This window comes from Amblyomma mixtum, chromosome 1, assembly GCF_055824585.1.
Source record: "Amblyomma mixtum isolate Tamu chromosome 1, ASM5582458v1, whole genome shotgun sequence".
In the NCBI taxonomy this organism is placed as follows: domain Eukaryota; kingdom Metazoa; phylum Arthropoda; class Arachnida; order Ixodida; family Ixodidae; genus Amblyomma; species Amblyomma mixtum.
Window position 1 is genome coordinate 216,580,126 of NC_143012.1, and position 24,130 is coordinate 216,604,255.

Genomic DNA, 24,130 nt, shown 5'->3' on the forward strand with positions numbered 1-24,130 from the left:
GATAGCGAAATATATTGGAGAGTGCAGACCCAGGATGCCCGTGAGAAGGCGGAAAGATGGAAAGGAACAGGCTTATCAATTTTCGCTAGAGCCACCGTGTGCAACCTTTTCTTTATCAGTAAGGTGTGGTATGCGATGCAAGTGTTGCATTGTGGAAGAATGAGCATACAAAAGCTACATCGAATGTTTGCTGTTTTTGTGTGGGCTGCACAATGGGAAAGGTGCAGCCGGACGAATTTGTTTAGAAAAGTGAAGGATGGTGGAGTGGGTCTGGGCAATACCTCCTAGAAAGACTTGAGGCCTGCGCGCTGCGCGAGTGACGTCACATCCAGTAGGCGGATGGCCGCGTCGCTCGCTTCCTCCGCAGCGCTTGGTGTCGCTTTTTTAGGATGGTTTAGTCCCTCTCTATCGACCGCTGTATTAAGCGCGAGTGCGACCGCTTTACAAGCGTACAAAAAGATAGGCGTGCGCTCATTTATAAAGAAAGGAAGAGCCTGCTGTGAAATAACTAGGGGCCTGGTCAGCTGCAGTGCACTTTTTAGAGAAGTAAGATTGACAAACTACTCTAGGTGAGCGAATAACTGATACAAAACGCGAGAATTCTGCAGTGCAGTTGTTTCGCTTCGCTGGCTTCGGCTTCAGCGGCGTGCGTCACGTGAATTCGGGATGATGGAGGCAACAGCAACTCGATCGTCACCTTCATGCAAAACTGTGTAATGGTGCCTATTGCAGCATTCTACAATTACTGCTCCCATGGGGAGTTTATTGTTTGCTGAATATTCAAGAATGAGGCAAAATTTAGTCGTCAACCAAAAGACAAATTTCGGTTTATTGGTCATGGGCATGCAAAGGCGCTATAAATAAATGTAAGACAATATAATATACATACAGTACACAGAACTAATGAAGCATCAAGGTAACAAAATTGAACTGCCAGGTAGTAACCACAGATTTGTAAAACAAACATACCCTTTAAATATGAAAACATAAATTGTACTCATGGTCACACTTAAGACTTAGACCATGTCACATACAGTAGAACAGGTCACTGCAACAAACATCAAGCAAACGAAGGCAGTCATGGTTCGCAGTCCAAAATAACACAAAACTTTTAGCAACATACGGTTAAGCACAAAACATATATGATGAAGAACAATTGCAATCGACTAGAATGAGGAACTTGGTTACTTCACATAATATGGCACTGCGAGAACAAATCAAAGCAATAAACACTCCACATACAAACAAGCACATGCTCCTCTCTTCTTTTGGAACACTGTGGTGTGGACAAGTACGATGGGCAGTCCTTGAATATTGAAGGCACAGCGCTAGGGTCCAGTCGTGGCACCGGCAAAGTGGTCTCGATAACCTTTCCAGTCCTTGGGTCATGATAGACTGTTTTTTTTAATAAAGCTCTCATGGAAGTGCAGCGCACAGACCTGCAAAACCGAAAACAGGGGACTGTACCACAAAAAGATATCACAGTGTCTCCGAAAGGACATTAATTATGTATACGTGCTCAAGGTAGTTTTTTTTTTTGTATTGGCAGATTCTTTCCTGATGCAAGCACAGGCTGAACGAACACTTTTCGCAGAAAACACATGGTATTTGGTGTTTAACGTCCCAAAGCAGCTCAGGCTACGAGAGACGCCGTAGTGGAGGACTCCGGATAATTTCGACCATCTAGGGTTCTTTAACGTGCACGCGTCTGTCGACACTCCTGCCGACGCGTCTGTCGACACGGCTGCCGACGCGTCTGTCGACACGGCTGCCGACGCGTCTGTCGACATTCCTGCCGACGCGTCTGTCGACATTGCTGCCGACGCGTCTGTCGACACGGCTGCCGACGCGTCTGCCGAAATTCCTGCCGACGCGTCTGTCGACACTGCTACCGACGAGTCTGTCGAAATTCCTGCCGACGCGTCTGTCGAAATTCCTGCCGACGCGTCTGTCGACACGGCTGCCGACGCGTCTGTCGAAATTCCTACCGACGCGTCTGTCGAAATTCCAGCCGGCGCGTCTGCTAACGACAGTATGAGGCATTAAAGGCTTTCGCCTTAATATGAACACGAAAGAATTTCGCTTGTCAGCCGTAGGAAGCATTCTGAGAGTCGCCTCGTCCTTCTATGCGGCACAACGGATTCTAGGCCTAACGCTCAATATTCTCGCACTGACAATGAACTTCGCGCAGCGTAAAAGCGGGCATGAAGGTACACAACAAGCTAATTAAAGCAGTTCTTACCCTTGAAGAAGCTGTAACTTGGTAGTCCTTGCGTGGTATTGCACGCAGCCAGTTGTTCCGCGGGGAATCGTCCTTCGGAAATCAGAAGACTTGAATTTTCGAGTCTTCGTCGTAGTTTCCCCGGCATTTCGGCACACAGCACTTGTAAGGCATGCTGATAGCAGCACTTCACTCCTTGACAACCACCACGCGCGCCGATCATGCGCAGGAACGCGCACCCAGTGCAGAAACACAGAACGACGCCAGAACGATGCACGCAACGGCAGGCTTCCTGCCGCTGGTCCGCGCGCGCCGACTGTGGGGTTCGTCGGTTCGTTTCGTGCGCGCGCGCCTCCCGACTCTCGAAGAGGCGATCGCCTACCGGAAATGACGTTGGTCACGTGACATTTGGGAGCGCGCAGGCCTGAAGTCTTTCTAGGAGGTATTGGTCTGGGACACCTTTTCTTGCGGCAGATTGCTAACAGATTTGTTTCTGCGTGATGTCAGTGATCCGTTTTTGCGCACCGTGTGCCAAGTAAGGCTGGGGCGAGCGCTGCCTGACTTTGTTGTTGCAACCGAAACCCTATCGGGCGGAATTTTTGGGTACTTCAGAGAAGTTGTCGCAAGTGTCCGGTTTCTCTCAACGAGGTTTTCCAACGAATATTTATCTACAGTGAACAAGCAAAAATTGTATAAGGATTTATGTGAAGTTGTCTTGCCGGAACCCATGTATAGGGCCTTGTACAGTGGAGGCCCTGGAAGGAATGTGTTAAAGAGGGTAAAGGGAATGCACGTCGACCCAGGGGTTAAAACTTTTTTTTTCAAGTTGCACACAGGAACGTTATCAGTCAAAATGTTTTTACAGGATAAGGGCTTATTTCTTCCGTGGGGTCATCACTGCCTTATCTGCAAGCAACCAGAAACGATAGATCACGTTTTTCTGCATTGTTGGGAAGGGGTTTACTTTTGGGACGTACTTCAAAGGACTATAAAGAAACAATTTCCACTTCACCGCCATGGAATACGGTATCTGCCCATTGAAAACGAGGACGGAGTACCTTTCGATCTGATAATGTTACTGGGCCTCCACAGTATTTGGCGCGCGAGAATGGCAGGATATTAATGTGATCCCGACGCGAGGCCTGCACGAATTTATTTTCGTGAAACTGTGCACCGGTTTGTTGAGAGTGTCAAATCTGTTGGCGAGGCTCCCGAGTGGCTGTGAAGGGTGGAGCCTTTGATGGCCCTAAAAGAATTTTAATGTGACGAAGCCAGCCCCTGGCAGGCTGACTATATCAACACCAAGTGTTCATTGTGTCCCGCCATTTTGTTGTGTAATGTCAAAGCCAGGCAATAAAGAAAAAAAAAAAAGCCGCGGTGGCTCAGCGGTTATGGTGCTCGGCTGCTGACCCAAAAGACGCGAGTTCGATCCCGGTCGCGGCGGCTAGACTTTTTTTTGAATTAGAAATATTATAGCGCAAACGAAGACACGGACAAAAAAGAGAGGAAACACACACACAAGCGCTAAGTTAGCGCTTGTGTGTGTGTTTCCTCTCTTTTTTGTCCGTGTCTTTGTTTGCGCTATAATATTTCTAATTCAATATGAACTACCAGCTCGCCCAACAGGAAGTTTTAATGAAGAATTTCTTTGGAGGAGAAATTCTAGAGGCCCGTGTACTGTGCGATGTCAGTGCACGTTAAAGAACCCCAGGTGGACGAAATTTCCGGAGCCCTCCACTACGGCGTCTCTCATAGCCTTAGTCGCTTTGGGACGTTAAACCCCATAAACCAACCAACCAAAGTCAAAGAGGGCCCGTAATGAAGAGAATGAAAATTCTATTTTAGGAAAGGAGATTATGCAGTAACTGCCTCACATATCTCGGTGGACACCCGTCAGAATTCAGGGGGCCACTTATTTGACCTAAAGTGCGGTCACTGATGTGTGGTTAAGACGTTAAGCTTCGCCTCTAAGAGTGGAATGCGACAGCGTCTTGGAACGCTGCCAGGGAGTCCATAGAACGCCATCGCCCATTCGGTTCTACGCCTCACTCGTCGGTAAATTGGTTTTTGAGGAAAGGAAATGCATCTGTCTCTCATATCTCGGTGGACACCTAACCCTCTCCGGAAGGGAAGGGAGGAGGATGGGAGTGAGCGAAGACACCGTATTCACTGCACGCGCCTTTGTTAATTCCAAACCATCGAGCTGGCATGGCGGAAACAGGCAATAAAGACAAAAAAAGAGCTGGCATGGCGGAGTGGATAGCGCGCTCGTCTCTCACTCCAAAGACCGGGTTTCGATTCCCGGGCTCGACCAATTGTCCACTCGGTTTTATTTATTTATATGGCCTGGCTACAAAAGTTAATTAGGCTGAAGCAATTAACTAAACTCAGTCCCACTTACTTGGAGCATCACTATACGATCCCTTCAATTGGTTGCATGGTTACTTGCTAAAGTACAATTGTCCCCGTTTGAAATTCGCGCACTGTGACGTCACGACCGTTTCTACAAATTGAAAAGCGTGACATTCCTGTCGACAACTCCTACTTACAACGATGAGACATTAAAGGCACGGCCGCTTGATGCAAAGCGCAAAGCGAGGTGCTTTGTATCTAGCGGCCGTGTTAAAGGCTTCCGCCTTAAAAACTGTAGTCTGCACTCGCCTTATGGCACGGAGGGGTGGTTCAACAGTAGCAGAGGTACCAGAAGGCACCGAGCATGGCGGACTTAGCCAGGCAGCTCCCCAGGTGGTCGAAATTTCCGGAGCCCTCCACTGCCTCCACTACGGCGTCTCTCATAGCCTTAGTCGCTTTGGGACGTTAAACCCCATAAACCAAACCAAACCTCTCAAGCAGAGGAAAGTATGTCTGCGCCATTAAACTGCATGGGACTTACAAGGTACATAACAAGGTATACAGCTCGTTCGGATCGAAATGCCGTCGGCGTAGTAGTAGTAGTAGTCGGCGCTGCGTGTGGAAAATAATCCGGGGCTGCGTAAAAACAATCGTATCGTGCCAACAGTTGCCGCAGAGTGTTCCGAATAGTTTAGTAGCATTTAGTGTTCCGTGCAGCATAAACTTACTAGTCAAGTTAGAGCCTAGCTCGCGGCAGGGATTCAAATCGGCGACCTATAATCGGGGGAAGCGCAAAAAAATTCTTATCATGCGCGGTCCGGGTGTTCACCAAGATCAGCGAGTGTTACTGAGTGATTTCCTTTCCTCAAGAAAAAAATATTCGATTTGTCCAAAGGGCAAGGCGTCGCGTCGAACGAGCGAGAGCGTTCCATGGACACCCTGGCAGCGCTGCTGTCGCGTTCCACGCTGAAAGGCGATGCTTAAGCGTCCTTCAGTTTTAATCCTCATCTCTTTCCAAACCAGTTCTCCGAAAGCGCAAAGAAAAAAAATCTCTGCCTCTCCCGTAACCGAGAGTAGAGTAAGCATGAAATGTTTACGGGCATAACACGTTGATGGTGTTGTCGGCAGGGGCGAGCAGTCTTCTGCTGCGGCGAATCACTCGCAAAGCGATCGCTTTCCGCAAAACGCTTCCTACCTCTGCTTTCATCAGTCTCCATTGCTTGGATTAAGCAGCTGTGACGGTGGCGGCATTGAAATGCAGGACGATGAAGAAGCGTGCGGGGACACGACGAGACGCAGGCCTGACAAGAGTGTATATGCAGCACGTTCGAAGTGCGTAGAGGCGAAAGCGCTTTCTGCACCTCTTTACCTATGTGACACTGGTGACGTCACCACTGGATTTCACACATAATTGGTGACGAAGTAATGACGAATTACTAATTAGTGATTAATTACTGATTAATGACTAAATACTAATTAACTGCTAATTAATGACACTTAAGCTTCACCTTTAGGAGTGGAACGCGACAGCGTGTTGTAGCGCTGCCAGGCAGTCCACGGAACGCCACCACCCGTTCGGCGCGATGCCCTGCCCTTTGAACGCAATGCTTTTTGAGGAAAGGAAATGGCGCAATAATTCTCTTATCTCCGTGGACACCCGAACCCCACCGTACAGGAAGGGAGGTGGTGGTGGTGAAAACATTTATTACGAATGAGCAGGAGGTATGTTTGGATCAGCCCGTAAGGGACCGATCCTTACAAACACTAGGTGGAGGTCCCTAGTATGGGACCCCAGTGGCGGTTGCCGCCGCCCGGGCGCGCCCGACTAAGGCTTGTTGGGCCTGTAAGTCGTGGCAGCCGAGCAGGGTCGCCTCCCAGTCCTTCCGGGTTGGGTTGGGGATAGGGGGAATAGCGGGGTTGGAGGGGCAGGCCCACACCATGTGATAAGTGTCAGAAGACACTGCACTACAGTGTGGGCAGCTGCCGCTAAAGGAAGGGAGGAGCGCCACCACCCGTTCGGCGCGAAGCTACCGGCGCTTGTATGCCGGTCCTGTAGGAGGGCTTAGAGAGTCTCGTTAAATCTCGTACAGTGCCCGGATGCTCTCGTTTCAGCTCCCGGATGTGTGGAATTCAGTGCCCGGATGTTGGCTGTCGGTCTCGGTGTGACGTCACCACACTGCCGACAACGAGAGCTAAAAGCATTTCATGCTTAAAATTCAGCGGGGCACTTTGTTGACCTAAAGTGCGGTGAGGCGAAAGCCTTAAGCGCGGTGTTGCTGCTTGTGTCACTGATGTGTGGTTAACATGTTAACTAAGAGTGAAACGCGACAGCGTCTTGCAACGCTGCCAGGGAGTCCACAGAACGCCATCGCCCGTTCGTCTGTACGCCTTGCTCGTCGGTAAATTGGTTTTTGAGGTAAAGAAATGTATCTCTGTCCCATATCTCGGTGCACACCTGAACCTCGCCCTGATGGGAAGAGAGGAAGACGGGAATGAACGAAGACACCGTATTCACTAGATGCGCCTTTGTTTATTCCAAACCATCGAGCTGGCATGGCGGAGTGGTTAGCGTGCTCCTCTCGCACTCCGGAGACCCCGGTTCGATTCCCCAACTCGACCAGTTTCCTACTCGGTTTTATTTACCTATATGGTCTAACTAGAAAGGTTAATTAGGCTAATCGGTTAATTACGCAATTAACTAACCTCAGTCCCACTTACTTGGAGCATCACTATACTATCATTTTAATTGGTTGCATGGTTACTATACAAAGTACAATAGGTGATATGCAAAATTGCTTGTACGTCGGCCAACACTGGGCGCAAAATTTGGGGCGTCATCTTGGTTACGTCGAGAACCACGGAGCACCGTTAGCACCGTCTACATGCTCCGTGTGCCCGGAGCAGCCATAGAGTCTTTGCGTGCCGAAGTTTTTTGCGCAACATGCGTTGACATGGCGGAACATCGGCGTTTTCCGAACTCTGACCATGAGATGTGGAAAAACGATTTAGAAGCCCTTCCGCATTTGTCACACGATGCATTAGCAGACTTGTGTGCGTCGGCAGGGCCGTCGTGTTGCCAGCAGAATAAGTCATACATATTTGCTGTCATCAGGATCTACCAACGCCTGCGACTCAAGGTGCATAAGCGTGATTTCTAGTATTCCTTGTAAACATTGCTCCTAGCCAGAGGCCACTTTCGCTAACGTTTTTACTTTACCGTGCGCTACTCGCGAGCGGGGACAGTCAGCGATATCGTATATCGAGTAAAAAAAATCCCAATAAAAACATACTGCTTACCCCTGAGCAGCACCGAACATGCAACTGCTAATGTTGGCTGTACAGTTCTTGTGAGCACAGGGCTCCGCGGCGCAGGGCTTGCGTAGTCCCATGGCTAGTCGCGCACCGTGCTGATAGCTCACGATCCCGGCGTGACATTCTCGCGTCTTGGCCACTGCCCATGACGTGCTGCTTTCAATATTACGCGACAGCGGATGCAGCTCGTTCGGCTGAAAAGCCGTCGGCCTCGTAAGGCTGGATCGATGGAAACAACATTATTACACACACACAAAAAAAATATTCCAGGGTATCCCCTACTGGTCCAGGAGTCCACGGGCTTGTGCTTCACGTCAAGCCCGATCCACCAGCCATTTCTGGCCGGCGAGCTGAGCGGTACGTAAAGCAGCCCCCCAGGAAGAATGAGTGGGATTGGGGATGGGGGGGTACTGCCTTTGGGGAATGACATTCCCAAAGGTAGTGGAAAAGTGTGTATCTGGGCACGCCACAGGTGTTACAATCAGGAGGAAAGGTGGGGTGAAAGCATGAGAGACGGTGGGGGGAATAAAGCAGCCTGTCTGTAATTGTCGCCATGTGGCGCTGGATGAGGGCGACAAGGTACTGTGGGGTGGTGGCAGTGTCATGCGACTGAGTTTGTAGAATGTGGTGATTTGATGATATGTAGAGAGGACCGATGGGTCCTCTTGAGCAGGATTGGGTGCCTGATCATCCGGGGTCCGGAAGGAGAGTTTTCAAACCAGCGCATGAACGCGCTCATTACCGGGGATCGAGGCATGCCCAGGGACCCACGACAGAGTAATCGTTCGGTCGAGAGAGATGGCCGTGGCAAGAATACGATGTGCTTTTAGGTAGTGGCGGTACGCGGCCTGAGAATCTGTGCAAATTTCGGTTACGTTTTTGTCAGTAGTGGAGTGGGCCAGGGCAAGTGCGATGGCGGCTCCTACCGCCTCTGCAGGCGAATTAGTTCGGATAGTGGCGGCGGCTCCCACTGTGCATTCTTCATAGGCTGCGACTGCCGTGAAATATCCTGGTTTAGAATTTTGTGCCGCGTCGACATAAAGGATATCGGAGCGGTTGCTGTATGTTTAGGTGTAATAGCTCGCTCGTGCCTACCGCCTACCCTGATGGAGACTAGCGCTCATATTGCGCGGTAGGGGCTTCTGATATATGGGATCCTGCGTGCGCAGAGAAATCATGTAAGGTGTAGGACTTGTTGGGGTGGGAATGGGTGGATTGAGACGTAGCTGTCGCAGTAGACGTTGTCCTGTTTCCGTGCGGCTCAGGCGGACTAACGGGAGGATCCCTTGGAACAGCCCAGGATATCCTGCAATCCGCCATAGACATCACCACCACCCATTTAGCAAACACAGGCCTCCGTTGCTCTCCAAATAAATCGGAACTCCTGCAGCTGAAGCCCCTCCCTGTGAGGACTCTGTGAGATTGCAGGTCTTATTTTCAACAAACACCAAAGTACAAACAATAAACGAGGCGGCTTTTAACGGAAAGGAAACCAATTACAATATGAGCGAGAATAAAGGAAAGGAACAAGAGAACAACGCAACAATACACGGGAAAAACACACGGGGGAACAGAACAAAGTGCTTATGATAAATGCAGGAAAAAGAGTCAAAGAGGAAAGTTCACACTACTTGTCTTATTCGAGCAACGAGCGGGGAGGACTGGCTGGGTGTCGGGCAGTCAAGGAGTCTCTTGGCGTTCCAACGTCGATGAAACGCTACCGCAGCGTCAGCGTTCGTGGGCTCCCGGCACGGTTCCCAGGTCTGGTATCCCGGAAAAAGGTCACGTAGGCGCCAGAAGCGGCCTGTGTGGAGCAGCTGACGGATGGACGGAGAAGAGTGGCGCCTGGGCCTGGTGGTTGAGGCTCTCGACGATGGATGTCCAGGTCTGGTGGCCCGGACGTCTGCGGCTAAGGCCCAAGCCCGGAACTCGGGGAGCCAGCAGAACTCGTCCACGTCCGTCGTCCACCGCGCTCTTCTCTTCTCTGCCACGTAATCCTCTTCGACCTGCCCCGCGTTCCCCTCCGCACGCGCTCCTCGTGCTTTGTCTTCTCCTCACGAACGCCGCTGGGTGGCGCTATCTCCTTACAGAAGGCCCCCTCTTCGGAAGTTTTTTCCAAGGGAAAGAACTCAACTTCAGGAGAGCGACACCAGACGCGTTCGACGATCGCAACACAGAACACCGCACCACAGCGCGCACACTACACACCACACACAATACGACGGTCGTCAATGTTCGAAGCGTTCACAGACCTTCGCACACACAGCACAGAGAGCACATGGAAAGTCAACGTAAAGCGTCCATAGAGGGCGAAGAAACACGGAAAACATAAAAAGTAGATAGCCGACACTCAAAAACAAACATGAACAAACAAAAACAATTCCAACAATAGGTGTGGGCTACATTCTTCCGTATTCCATTGTTCCCATCAAACCACATCACCGTCGCGAGAACTTTTCCGGCTAATACTAATACTTCCGTTTTCCTTTGTGAAACCGTTTTCTCCACACCGACCTCAGTTTCCACCATGATTTTACATGTTCCCGTCCTATGATGTTATTCACTCTGTTCTCCCTTGCCTTCGACACAGTCTGCTGACACATGTCACACGATCTGACATAACTCTTAATGTCAGCCTGTACACCGGGCCAGTAAAACTCAGTGAGCACCCTAGCTATTGTTTGCCGTATTCCATGATGGCCGGATAATGCACTCTTATGTGCCAACTTAAGAACTTGCGTGCGTAAGCCCTTCGGTACCACCGCTTGCTCAACGACTTGGCCGGGACACACTTGGTACGACCGGAAAAGAACACCGTCATCTGTATCAAAGGAGTGGGCGGTCTGTCCCTTGCCACGAAATATTTGCCCCAACTTCCTGCGACACATCTCTAAGGTCGGGTCTTCTTCCTGTTTGAGGCGAAACTCCGGCCGTGACAAGTGGAGTGTGTTCAGAGTGGGGCTTTTACTACTCTCTGAAACCTTTGCTGTCACCGTAAGGGAAGGAACATCGACCGAACTCGTCATGGCAAGCGAAACTGCCTGATCAGTTAGACCTGGCGGGTCAACCGGGAATGGAGGTTTAGCCCCGGGGACATTGCCTATTATAATGTCGTATAAGGGTGTAGACAAGCAGCGCGCGATGGCCTTACCCGAGAAGTATGGAGAAGAAATCACCACCTCCGCTTCCGGAACTTCTACACGGGTCCCATTGGCCAAGAATAATGTAGCCTTTTTCCCTGTTAGTGCCGCTGGCGGTACAAGAGACTCACGCACAACAATACCGGTGCTGCCCGTATCCCGTAATAACGAACCAGGCTGGCCGAACACCTCACCGTGCCCCACGGGCATAGCAGTCTCCACCGGGTTGGAAGGACAGACCATCTCCCCCAACTGGCCCTCTACGCGCGTTACCTCTGCAGGGTTATCGGGATGTGAATGTCGAGGTGTCATGCAACAGGAGGACTCCTCACGGTCTCCTGGCCTCTTAGCTTTGCACGACTGGGCATCATGTCCTACCTCGCGGCACCAGGTGCAATACAATTGCTTCGGCTTCGTCCGACAATCCGACGCCTTGTGCCCAGTCTTGTCACAAAGAAAACACCGAAGGCGAGCCTGTGGACCTGAAATCTCGTCTTTGGCTTTACCTATCGTGTGCTCCCCCTTTTCTTTAAAGACCAACAAGTTATTTTGCCGTTGTGCTTCAAGAAAATGATCGGCAGCCTCCGCCAGCTTGGCAACTGTCTTGCCCTCCCGCTCACGTAAGAAAAGGGCTAAACGAGAATGACAGTTGTTCAGAAATTGTTCGCTCACGACCATCTCGCGAACCACCTCAAAAGTGCGGCCTTCTCCCCGCATCTCGACCCAACGGTCAAAGAAGCTAAACAACCTGGCAGCATATTGCGAGGCCGTTTCTCCATCCTGGGGCTTGCTCTGGCGAAACTTCTCTCGGTAACCTTCCGCGGTGAACCTAAACCTCTGAAGCAAGGCAAGCTTCGCTTTATCATAATCCACGGAATCCTCAGGCGAGAGCCGACCGAAGACCCTAAGTGCTTCGCCGCCAAGGCACAAGCTCAACGCCGTTGCCCACTTTTCTTTTGGCCAACCCTGCCCCGTGGCCACATGCTCAAATCTCTTTAAGTAGGCATCGAGGTCATCCCGCGCTTCATTGAACTGTGGTATGAGGCTGTGCGGGTTAATGGAGCTGGTCGATGAGACGCTACGCTCTCCACGGTCACTCGGAGGATTTGCGCCACCCTCCATGAGCCTTATTTGTAGCTGCAAGTTCCGCGCCTCTAACTCCAATTTCTGTTTCTCCGTCTCTAAATTCCGTGCCTCTAATTCCAATTTCTGCTTCGCAGCTTCACGCTCCGTCTCTAAATTCCGTGCCTCTAACTCCAATTTCTGCTTCGTAGCTTCTCGCTCTAACTCCAATTTTGCTTCGCAGCTTCACGCTCAGCGGCTCTCTCTTCCCGTGCCTTACGAAGCTCGTCCTCCACCCACGCTCGTAACTCCGCGCCGCACAAGCCCATGCGCTCGCCTAAAGTAACCAAATCTGACGCGCTCATACTGTGCCTAAATTAACACAACAGGCAAAGAAATAATAACCGACCTCGTCCTGTCGTAGTGGACGCCAAATTTGTGAGGACTCTGTGAGATTGCAGGTCTTATTTTCAACAAACACCAAAGTACAAACAATAAACGAGGCGGCTTTTAACGGAAAGGAAACCAATTACAATATGAGCGAGAAGAAAGGAAAGGAACAAGAGAACAACGCAACAATACACGGGAAAAACACACGGGGGAACAGAACAAAGTGCTTATGATAAATGCAGGAAAAAGAGTCAAAGAGGAAAGTTCACACTACTTGTCTTATTCGAGCAACGAGCGGGGAGGACTGGCTGGGTGTCGGGCAGTCAAGGAGTCTCTTGGCGTTCCAACGTCGATGAAACGCTACCGCAGCGTCAGCGTTCGTGGGCTCCCGGCACGGTTCCCAGGTCTGGTATCCCGGAAAAAGGTCACGTAGGCGCCAGAAGCGGCCTGTGTGGAGCAGCTGACGGATGGACGGAGAAGAGTGGCGCCTGGGCCTGGTGGTTGAGGCTCTCGACGATGGATGTCCAGGTCTGGTGGCCCGGACGTCTGCGGCTAAGGCCCAAGCCCGGAACTCGGGGAGCCAGCAGAACTCGTCCACGTCCGTCGTCCACCGCGCTCTTCTCTTCTCTGCCACGTAATCCTCTTCGACCTGCCCCGCGTTCCCCTCCGCACGCGCTCCTCGTGCTTTGTCTTCTCCTCACGAACGCCGCTGGGTGGCGCTATCTCCTTACACTCCCCAGTGAGATCGGGGACACCGTGGGTAGCAAATATCCTGCGTAGTACAATGACTGCTGCTGAGTGGTGTGACGCGGAAGCGGAAGTGTTATGTTTATGTTTCCATTCTCACGCCGTCGCGCGTGACGTTGGACGTCATCAGACTACTTGTATAAAATTGCTTGACGAATAAACATCCAGTTGTTCTTGTTACACGAACACGGCTAGTGTCTAAATATATTACACAATTCATAAATGCTACGAACTTGAAGTTAGCTATTGTACAATGCCAAAATTAACTAATTACTTGGCAGTCTGTGCAGTGCCAAATATCATGCCTTAAATTAAACTGTAAGACATTATCCATGAAAGAAGTACGTTCCCCTCAATTGCCGACATTCAAAGGAAGTTTTGAAAACAGCGGTTTGGTTTATGCCACCCAAGGTAGGCTATTCTGTTTGTTTTTTGTTTGTGCCTCGTTCTGTATAAAGGACTGGTGCCTGAACATTTTTTTTAACATCGTTCGCTTTTTCACACAGGCAGACAGATTTTTTCGACATCATGGGTACACAATGTCAGGAGCGCAGGCGAAAAAATTTGGCAGTGGCTAAGCTGTGGTTAAGCCTGGCTATACAAGCGAAAAGGTTCAGTTATGCTTGGTGAGACGTCATGGCTGTCGCAGTTGGCGCACAATGCACTGGGAGCACCACGATAACGGTAGAATCGTTCGGCCGTCCACACACTGCCTGTACGGAGGCGGAGGAGGAGACGGAAATCGGCGCGGTTAAAACTGCCCGCAGGAATGCGGAGAGGAGGGTTTCCGGCTGCGACGCGGGCAACATCAAGGCCTGTTCACTCCTCCTCTCCACAGGGGCTTACGTCACACTAGTTGCCCGACTGCGAAAGGCTTTGCCGCGAACGATGGTGAGACTTCTGTGAAACGCAGGCGGATGCAGCACAGGAGCATGGCACCTGGGAGGCGACGGGGGTGGATCGTGTCACTGTGGTTAGGTTAGGCAGCCAACGTACTGATATTTCTCTTTTCCGGCTTCTCGGTTTTCGAGCTGCAGGTCGTCAGACTGTTTTCTCTGCACTTGTGCGCGTTGAAGTCATGATCTGGTGCTGAAGCAAAACACACTCATTTTATAACCGCCCCAACATATGCCGGTGCTTTGTGCATGGGCGCCACGGATATTACGACGGTGGCCAAAAATTTAGGGTGTTTGGTTTTCCCAGAAATGAAGCTCGCAGAAAACTTTGATGATAGTAGATCATCGCTAGGATTTTAAGCCAACCATGCGTTGCAAAGTGTAACTGCAGTTTAACCGCTTTTGATTGCTTATCTTATGTTCTATAAAGCCCAAAACTGAACAAAAGCGTTAGTTGTTGAATAGTGGCTTCGAGAGGACTGCATGGTGTAACAAATAAGATTCCTGATACAGTTATGCGAGCTCCATTTTTATGAGCAAGACTTCATCTCAAGCTCTCACACGATGATAAACACACGGGAAGAACCATGCAGCCCAAGCGCGATGGTGTTCAACTTCAAAATGATGAAGTGCGTTTGGTGTTCCCCAATCGCCCATCGTACCTTTCTTCCACACCTTCGTGTCGCGAGTCCACAGCAAGAAAGAGAGCACGTTGGGAAAATGACGCTATCCAGGAAGCCATCAACTATCAAGGCATCAACTATCAAGCTGTCAAGGCAAGCGAGGAAGAAAAACCCATAAATTCAGTGTCTTCGTTTGAAGTATTGCAAATGAAGCTAGTCAACATTTGCGATACCAAGTTTCGGAGAGTCATTGCGAACGAAAAGTCCATCATGTTTCTTAGCTTAGAAACTGAGCCGTCTCCATATGTGAAATGTGCTGTCACAGTCTTTCCGGATCTGACAACATCTTTGACTATAGGCATGGCGAGGCTGCACTAACTATAGCATTGAAATTGAAGAATGACGCCATTTAGGCCAGCAATCGGAAGTTAGCTGCCAGGCAGCTAAAAGAAATTAAAGAAATGAAATATTTTAATGCTAGGCACCGAGAGCTATAAAATGTTCACGTAGTCTTCATGTTACTTGTTTCCATGACTTAACTGTTTTTGTTTATTTCAATCTCACGTCATCCGACTTCGAAAATGGCAAAAAACTTACTGTTTTTTTTTAAAAAGCAGTACAATACATGAGGTGTGGCTAGATACTGCATTTCATGCATTCTACTGCATTTTAATGCTATGCTGTCTAGGGAATAATATTTTGGTCTTAATATGAACTAACTGCGATGAAGTGAAGAGCAGGAACTGTAACAATGCAGTTCTTTGTCACAAGTATTATCATGAAATAACAAAATCGAATCACTTAGCTGCAGCACGAAGTGTATCGCGAGGGTCACGAAAGTAAACACAGATTATAAGTTAACACTGTAGATATAAAGCGAAATTTAGCGCGCGGTTCAAAAGCTGTTCTTCAGTCGCTAACTCATGTTTATCGGCTCACTACTACAGTCATTGTACCTCGGGTAGTAAAATAATGCGCTGAAAACTGCCGGCTAAACCCCGCAGCCGCGAGCGGAGGACGGCCAACTAGCGTGACGTCACGGAGCAAGCGGAGAGGCCTTGAGTAGTCTAGGTGGTAGTCTAGGTGGCTTTGGCAACACGCGGCTGCAACGAAAGGTCACCGCAGGGAGGAGAGGAGCGCGCGCAGTAGTAGCGGCGGTGAGAAGGCGGCGCACATGCGCAGTAGCGCACCGCTGCGTCGAAACGTCAGGTGACGTAGTGACGTCACTCGGTCGCGGCATACGGCATACGCGAAGCTCGGCTCCGACCCTCGTAGTGAAGCTTTTCGCTTCAAAAGTAATGGCGCAATCAAATTCAAAGGTGCAATGAAAAGGCGACGATCAATGTAAATGCGAAATGTACAACCAAGACTGCTAACTTAGATTTGCCGCATCGCATCGTGTAATCAACTGGTAAATTAGTTTTTGAGGAAATGAGATGGCGCGGTATCTGTCTCCCATATCTCGGTAGACACCTGAACCGCGCCGTAAGGGAAGTGATAATGGACGGAGTGAAAGAAGAAAGAGCGAAAGAGGTGGTGTAGTGGCGGTCTCCGGAATAATTTCGACAGTCGTTTTTTTTTTTTTTGCTAGAGTTCTTTTGTTGCGGGCCTAACACCGGCATGAGGCTTTAATAAAGTCTGGCGCACATGCTGCATTGGGCGACTTGGAAGTAGTTCATCTTGAGGACCAGCGCAAAACAGACAAAGGACCAATGAAAGAGAAGACGACACGGGCGCAGTCTGACAACTCGCGGCCGTCGTGTTGATAGGCTTGGAACTTTCCGCTACGCAAACCTGCGTGCTTTTCTATAATGCTCCAGAGACCACGAGCGACGCAAAACTTATAGGTGTAGCACCACTACGGCGTTACTGACATCGCGTGTAAGCTATCTAAATCAAGATTCTAGACTCTGTGGTTGAGTCGCCCTGCAATGCACGCTGTGCAGGTCACACGGTAGCTTGACGTATTAATTTGTTGGAGTGCCCGAACTAGGTTCAGAGTGCAGGGTTCTCTTTGAAGAACTGAAGTGGAGAGCGGCACCACGTTGTATTGCCACGAATCTTTGTAATGTTTGCTCACGCCCAAACCCGCGGCATTACTTTGTGACGCGAGATGCGACCAGATTTATTTTTACATTGTTCCAGATTGTTGAAGTTTCATTGGTGTCGTAGTTCCTTGCCAGCTTTAAATTTAGCTCGGCCGAGAGCGGCACGCATTGTGTTAGACCACAACCGAGCAGGCTTGTCGCTATCGCTGCTGCCGAGTCACTCAGTTCTCGGTGGACGCAGGTCAGCCCCAGTAAAGTTGTCTTTAGGGAGGGAGCTCTTTTCGCTGTCTTCCTGACTGCCGCACTGCCGTCGCTACTACCTGGCAGTATGGATGGCACAGTGTCCCCATGAGGCCACTGGACGCAACTGGTTTGGTTTATGGTTTATGGGGCTTAACGTCCCAAAGCCCTGGAGTTCTTTAACGTGCACTGACATCGCACTGCTCAGCTCCTGACCGGGTTCATTACCGACGTCGCTCAAGTCGACGACTGGCGACGCGTATCATCGTTGCTTTTGGGTACGATCGGGTCCCCGATTACTATCAGTTTAATATACGCTGGGTTGGGCACGTACAGTCTTTGTCAAAGTAAAGACTCGCAGCGATTTGCCTCTAGGCCATGCTGCGGGGCTCTAAATTTATAAGCGTAGCCAGAATAACTATTCGCTTGGAGGGGACAAGAGCGTTTGTCCTAACCAATTCAAAAGTTGTGGCTGCCACATCTGATACAAAGGCCCTTTTACGCGGCTTGGAAGCGTAAGAATTGGCGTAAGATGAACGACAGTTTTCGCGTTTAACTTTGAAAGAATGATCACGGCATGGAAAGATGGCATGAGATGACTGAAACGAATCACTGCGAAAAAATGGGTGGTGACAAAGCTTATGGAAAAGTGTTAAACGAGCCGGTTTACGGCGATGTGACGAGTCTTCCAGTTCAGCACGTTTTTTTAATGCTGAAACGCTTGTGAAGGGTGAGTAGTCTGAAAATATGAAGTGCACAGCACGTTTATGCAAGGATTTGACGTTAGTGATAACGTAGGCTTGATCAGGGTCCCAAATGGCCGCAGCATATTCGATTTTAGGGCGTATTAGAGTTATATAAGCAAGTTTTTAACGTGTACAGGGACGTGTCTGAGGTTACGTTTAAGAAGGCCAAGTGAGCGTTTAGCAGACACTGGAGTGACGTCGATATGGTGATGCCATGTTGAGTCAAACTGAAGGTGCTCCACAAGGTGCATTTATGTTGTTGTTAGTTCTACAATATTGTGCTTAAGAATATAAGTGGTTGGGAATGCGAGCTGTACGACGAGTGAAAGATATCTGTTTTGTTTTAGAAACGTTTAATGTCATTAACCAGGATGACCACCATATTCTTACTGCGTTCAGGTACGATTATAGGGATTGGCGGTCACTGTCACCAGTAATGTTACGGTAATTTACGCAGACATCAGCGGAAAGTCGAACTCTAGGTGTTACACAGGCATGTAAATCATTAATATAGATTAGAAAAAACAAGGGTCCCAGCATGCTTCCTTGTGGTACCCCCGGCATCACATAAGCAGAGGAAGAGTTATAATTATTAACTGCGGTGAACTGAGTGCTAAATGATAGAAAGTTCTTAATCCAAGCGAGCACATTAGGGTGGATGTTAAGCTGTGCTAATTTCCGTAGAAGTCTGTGATGAGAAACGCGATCGAAAGCTTTTGAAAAATCCATATACGAGGTCTGTTAGAAAAGTATCCGACTTTATTTTTTTTTTTTTGCGAACACCTGATGGATATGAAACAAGCGCGCTTACAGCAGCCGACCTTGAACCCTCGTGCGCATGCACGAATTTTTTCCCGCCTGCCGATAGCGTCAGTCGCTGGGAAGCAGCGTTTGAGTGAGGCAGTGCGCAGTGCTCTCGTCGGTTTTTTGTTGCAAGGAAAATGGCGGAGCGAGAGGAGCAGCGCTACTACCTCGAATTTTGCCAGAAACTTGGCGATAGCCAAGTGGAAACCATTCGAAATGTTCAGACGGCTTTCGGTGATGATGCTAGGAGCAGCACACAGATTAAGCAGTGGTGCAACTGGTTTAAAGACGGCCGCACATCTGTGGAGAGAGAGCCATGCTCCGGTCGGTCATCAACATGCCTAAATTACCAGGTAAATGCCGAAGTGAACGCTGTGGTGATGCGGGACTGTTGTGTGACTATCCGAGAAATTGCGGAAGAGGTGGACATCACCAATTTTTCTGCACATTCCATTATCACCGAAGATTTGGCCATGGAGAGAGTTGCGGCGAAATTTGTGCCGAAGCTGCTGACGGTGGAGAAAAAGCAGCTTCGTGTTGAAGTCTCACAGGAGATGCTGGATTCCACAAACAGTTACCCTGACTTCACCGACGCCGTAATCACTAGTGACGAGTCTTTGGTGTACGGGTACGACCCGGAAACCAAATCCCAGTCGTCACAGAGGACGCATTCCACGTCACCAAGACCAAAGAAGGCCCGCCAAGTGCGCAGCAATGTCAAAGTGATGCTGAATGCTTTTTTGACACCCTCTGTGTGGCACACCACGAGTACGCACCCCACAGGAACAAAGAATGACTAAAGAGTACTACAGGGATGTCCTCCATCGCCTAGTTGGTGCTGTGCGGCGCAAGAGACCGGAATTGAGGTCAACAAGAAATTGGCGCATCCCTCGCGGCATTGCTCCTGCACATTCCTCGCATTTGATTCAGACTTTTCTGGCGAAAAACCAGACTCCTGTAGTTCAACAGGCTCCTTGCTCCCCTGATATGTCCCCCTACGACTTCTGGCTGTTTCCTAAAATCAAGAGGCCATTGAAAGGAGCGCGATTTCAGAAAAGAAAAGACATTATGGCTGCAACGACAGTAGAGCTAAATTCCATTCCGAAAAGGGCCTTTTCGGAATACTTCCAACAATGGCAGCACCGCTGAGAGATGTATATGGATCCCCAAGGAGACTACTTTGAAAGTTATTAGGTTTCCAACGCTCCAGTTATGCCAGTTTTTTTTCTTCAGCCAAAGGTCGGATACTTTTCTAACAGACCTCGTACACTGCGTCTACCTGAAAGCTCGCGTGAAGTGATAATTGTGTCATTAACAAAGCCAGCTAGTTGACTGTCACATGAAAATTCCTTGCGGAAATCGAGCTGATATTTGAAGATTATGTTACGTTGTTCGCGGTAGTTAATGACTCGGCCGTGGATGATATGCTCAAGAAGTTTGCAAACGGTGATGATTAATGAGATGGGTCTATAGTTTAACGGAAAGGAACGCTTATCTTATTTAAATATAGGTTTTGCTTTGGCTATCCGCCAGCCATTAGGAATTAGACCGTGTGATAATGATTGCGTAAACAAACAGGACAACACAGTGCAAATGCTTTGGGATGTACTCTTGAGTATCTTATTGTTAAAGCCGTGCTGATCCAAAATACAAGTAAATTTAAGATTCTTTAATAAATCTAAGATACCTGTTTCATTACTAACTATTTCAGGCATGCAAATGTCATGGATTGTATTTAAGTCAGGGGATGAGCTAATGTCTTTGTGAGTACTAATGAAAAGGTGTCGTTAAAAACCTGAGCACATTAAGACTCATTAATTATGACGCCGTTACTGGTTTATGGTTTATAGGGTGTTCAATGTCCCAAAGCGACTCAGGCTATGATGGACGCCGGATTGAAGGGCTTCGGAAATTTCGACCACCTGTGGTTCTTTAACGGGCACTGACATCGCACAGTACACGGGCCTCTAGAATTTCGCCTGCAATGAAATTCGGCCACACCATGGCCGGGATCGAACCCGCGTTTTTGGGATCAGCAGCCGAGTGCTATAACCACTGAGCCACCGCGGCGGCTGACGTCGTTACTGTCGGCAAGCAAAATGTCAGGATGAAAGCTAGGATTTTTGATGGGCCAGAACTTACGAGGGTTGTTGGTTAGCAGACATGATAGGTCATGATGGAAAAACTGGCGTCGAGCCGATTTTAGCGGTGACTGGTTGTCCTTGTCGTAGTTCTTATACTTATCCCACCCGCTTAGAAAACCATTTTTTACTGCCTGGAGGTAAAATCGCTTTTTCTTATTATTCATACGTCGCAACTTCTGATTAAACCATTGTGCACTGTTGCTACATCTGATGGTCATAAGAGGCACGAAGTCATCAATAAGTTCATTGAAAGTACTCTTGAATAAATCCCAATTCTGCTCAGCAGTGCGCAATAAATACTGATTCATGAACTAGGTGGAGAAATCATGTAATTCGTAATTTATTTTTTCATAATTATCTCTGTTGTAACACTTGATTTTTTCAATAGTTTTTGTTTTCGTTAAAAGAACCGCTAATGCGTCCTGTTATTACGTGACGATCCGAAATGCCGCCTAAATGAATAATGTCTGAGCAAATATCGGGATTACTTGTTAATATTAAATCTATAGTGTTGGCGGTACTCCATGTGCGACACGTAGGATTGTTAATAAGTCGTGATAGTGAAAAATCAAGACATGATTGAGGAAACATGCCCCCTTCGGTTTCACTCGCTGTTACGGATCGTGTGAACTAGTTTATACTAGGAAAGTTGAAGTCTCCCAATATGAGTAAAGTACAATCAGGGAAACGCGTACATATTTCGCGTGAAATTCGATGAAATTCAGAAGAAAAGCTATCATTCTTACTAGTAGGACAGTAAACAGTACAAACAATTACATCAATTGAACAAACCCATGCACATTCAAGAAAAGAGCTAATCATCACAGGCGCAGTTAGGAAATCATCCCTTATCGCCAAGAGTGCACCACCTCTTCCACAGTACGGTCTGTCGCATCGAAAGATATTAAAACGTGTCTGCCTTACAAATATTGTATTACCAGGTATAACATCAGTGAGCCATGTTTCGGTTTACGTTACTAATGATGCGGAACATGAGTCGATTAGCGTAGATATTGCAACATCCTTCGATACAACACTTCTGATGTTAGTGTAAAGGAAAGAAATGCTTTTGGGAGTATTACATGGTGATCTTTGAGAAGAATGGAAAACGGGTCTGATTTGGGTGAGAGAAGAACGTCATTCTTGTGTGGAGTACCGAGAAACACATACGACGCGATCAGCCTCAGTGTCCCATACATATGCATCGTTATTAATGTGAAGCTTGTCGAATGGAAGACGACTGCGGTCTTCTTTTTTATATATATAAACTTGGCGCACTGCCAGAGATGAAGGCGCTTTTGTCGGACGACCTCAGAATAATCACGAGCGATGCTGAAGTACGTGTCCTTGAATTTGGATCCGTTTCTTAGCACAGACTCAACTTTCTTACCATTGTATAATTTAGAGATTATTGGTCTCGCCTTATTGTCGAAAAACGGCCCAATTTATGCCCTTTCACAATCGAAGTTGTCACGACACCAAGTTTGCTGGAGCAAAATTCGTTCAAGAGCTGCTCCGAATTCGCCCAAGTTTCATCGTCTGCATCTTGAATGCCATAGAAAAAACATTCGACTATCTAGACCAGTTTTATAAATCATCAATTTTATCTGACATTTTAGGCAATTCTAAATTCGGGTTTAAGTGGGACTTTGCAGATGGCGCCAATTCGATTTTAGATTCCAATTCAACGACACCCTCTGTTAGCCCATCCAAGTCTTTCTTCAGGCTGATATGAATGTTTAGGATCTTATTCAATGAATCTAAAACTGCAGTATGACTAGTTTCCAAACTCTGGACTGCAAGAGCCACATTGACTAGCTTGTCCTCTTGTGCCTTAGTCACGGGTCCAGTGTTAGATCCAACGCCGCCACCGAGAAGAGTACTACATCCCAAAGGTACTACATCAAAGCAGCGCGAGCATTTGTGAAAGAATTTGGGGGCGACGACACCGCGAAAAGGCGAACATCGTCATTACGGTAGCAGAAAGTTTCGTACTGGCAAAGCTGGAAGAACATCAGCGGTGAGCGTGACATAATAACTGTGGTGCCCTGGCCCGGTGCGTCGGTGAAATGGGCGTGCTTTTAAGCGGCTAGGTCAGCTGAAGCCGTTCCATGTTGCCGGACTACGTACAGTGGTGAGCAGCCTTGTCTAGAGCGCTTGAGCAGTGCGCACTTGGTAACAAAAACCGAAATTAGAGAGCAGCCCCTCATTAGGGCAAAGTTTTCGTGCCTGCTTTGTTTACGAGGCTATCTGGCGCTACTTCCGTGCAAGCGTTGCAGCTGGACCCTAGAGGCTGCCACAAAATCTGGATTTGTTTGCAAGGAAGTCCACCGCCCGAGCGCTCTAGACAAGGCTGCTCACCACTGTACTACACCGTAGCGTCCAGAACTGGCAGTGGTGGGTGCGGTGCACTTGGCTGAGGATCCGGTCGCACAATTCCTTGCGGCATCAGGACGCCAAGAGTGTTATTATGGCATGACCTGCCGTAGCGGTGCCGCCGTGGCAGAAAACAGCTGGCTCAAGAATGATAGCGGCAGCACAAGGAAAAACATCAGCGGTGAGCGTGACATCGTAACTACGCTGTCGTGGCCCGCTTCACGGATGTACTATCGCGCTCAATATGACTTGCAACCCGCGAGCGTGTGGCCGCAGCGTTTTCGGAAGCATGCGCCTGAAAGCTAAGTGAAAGGATTCTGGTGTTCCAGCAGACAGGCGCATCTCCCACGTCATCTTTTCAACGAAATCTGAGCTCGTATACGTTCGCTTCCCGGAACTCGAGCCATATTTGCAACAGCAATTTGCACTGCTCCTCCAACACCGGCTCTAATCGTCAAAACCGCTTCAGTCATAATGTGATTGAAGCGCTATTTGGGCCACGGTTTTATCGGGCATGACAGGTGAAAGCAAAAGGAATGAAAAAAAAATCAACTGTGACATGCGCCTTTCATTCGTCACGCAAGCGCCGGCGATGCGATAAAGCTATGTTACTGCCAAGACACAGGGGAGAAGACTGAGTGGTGGAACAGCAAAATTATTTCGCTTTAGTTTACAAGCGCGTCGCTTGACGGCTCCACCATGTTTCCGGGGAGCGCTCCAGCCACGCTGCTTGAGGTTGCAAGTCATATTGAGCGCGATAGTACATAAATTTCTCAATGATACTCTGTCGCGGCTCCGACTTCGCCATCACCGCAGCGCAACAGCCCGCGCACCAATCCGGCTCGACGGAGTGTTCTTTTTGTTAATATTTTACAGGCAAGCCAAGGCTGCCTATTATTTGCAAACTATTACCGGCAGCTTAGCGGCGTCAAATGAAGATTTTTAATTGCAGTGAAGGTCACTTGGGGTCATTGTCTAGTCAATAGTAAACCGCTGCACTATATACTGCGCCGCCTCCCGAATCTATTG

General features: G+C 48.8%; 1 long non-coding RNA gene across 1 annotated transcript; it reads right to left on the minus strand.

Moving 5' to 3' along the window:
- Nucleotides 1–797: 797 nt before the first annotated feature.
- Nucleotides 798–3,592, minus strand: LOC149370820 (uncharacterized). The gene is made up of 2 exons (XR_016286266.1): nt 2,243–3,592; nt 798–1,439 (listed from the first exon to the last, which is right to left on the minus strand). It is a non-coding gene; the product is annotated as an uncharacterized LOC149370820 (long non-coding RNA).
- Between the last annotated feature and the right edge of the window lie 20,538 nt (nt 3,593–24,130).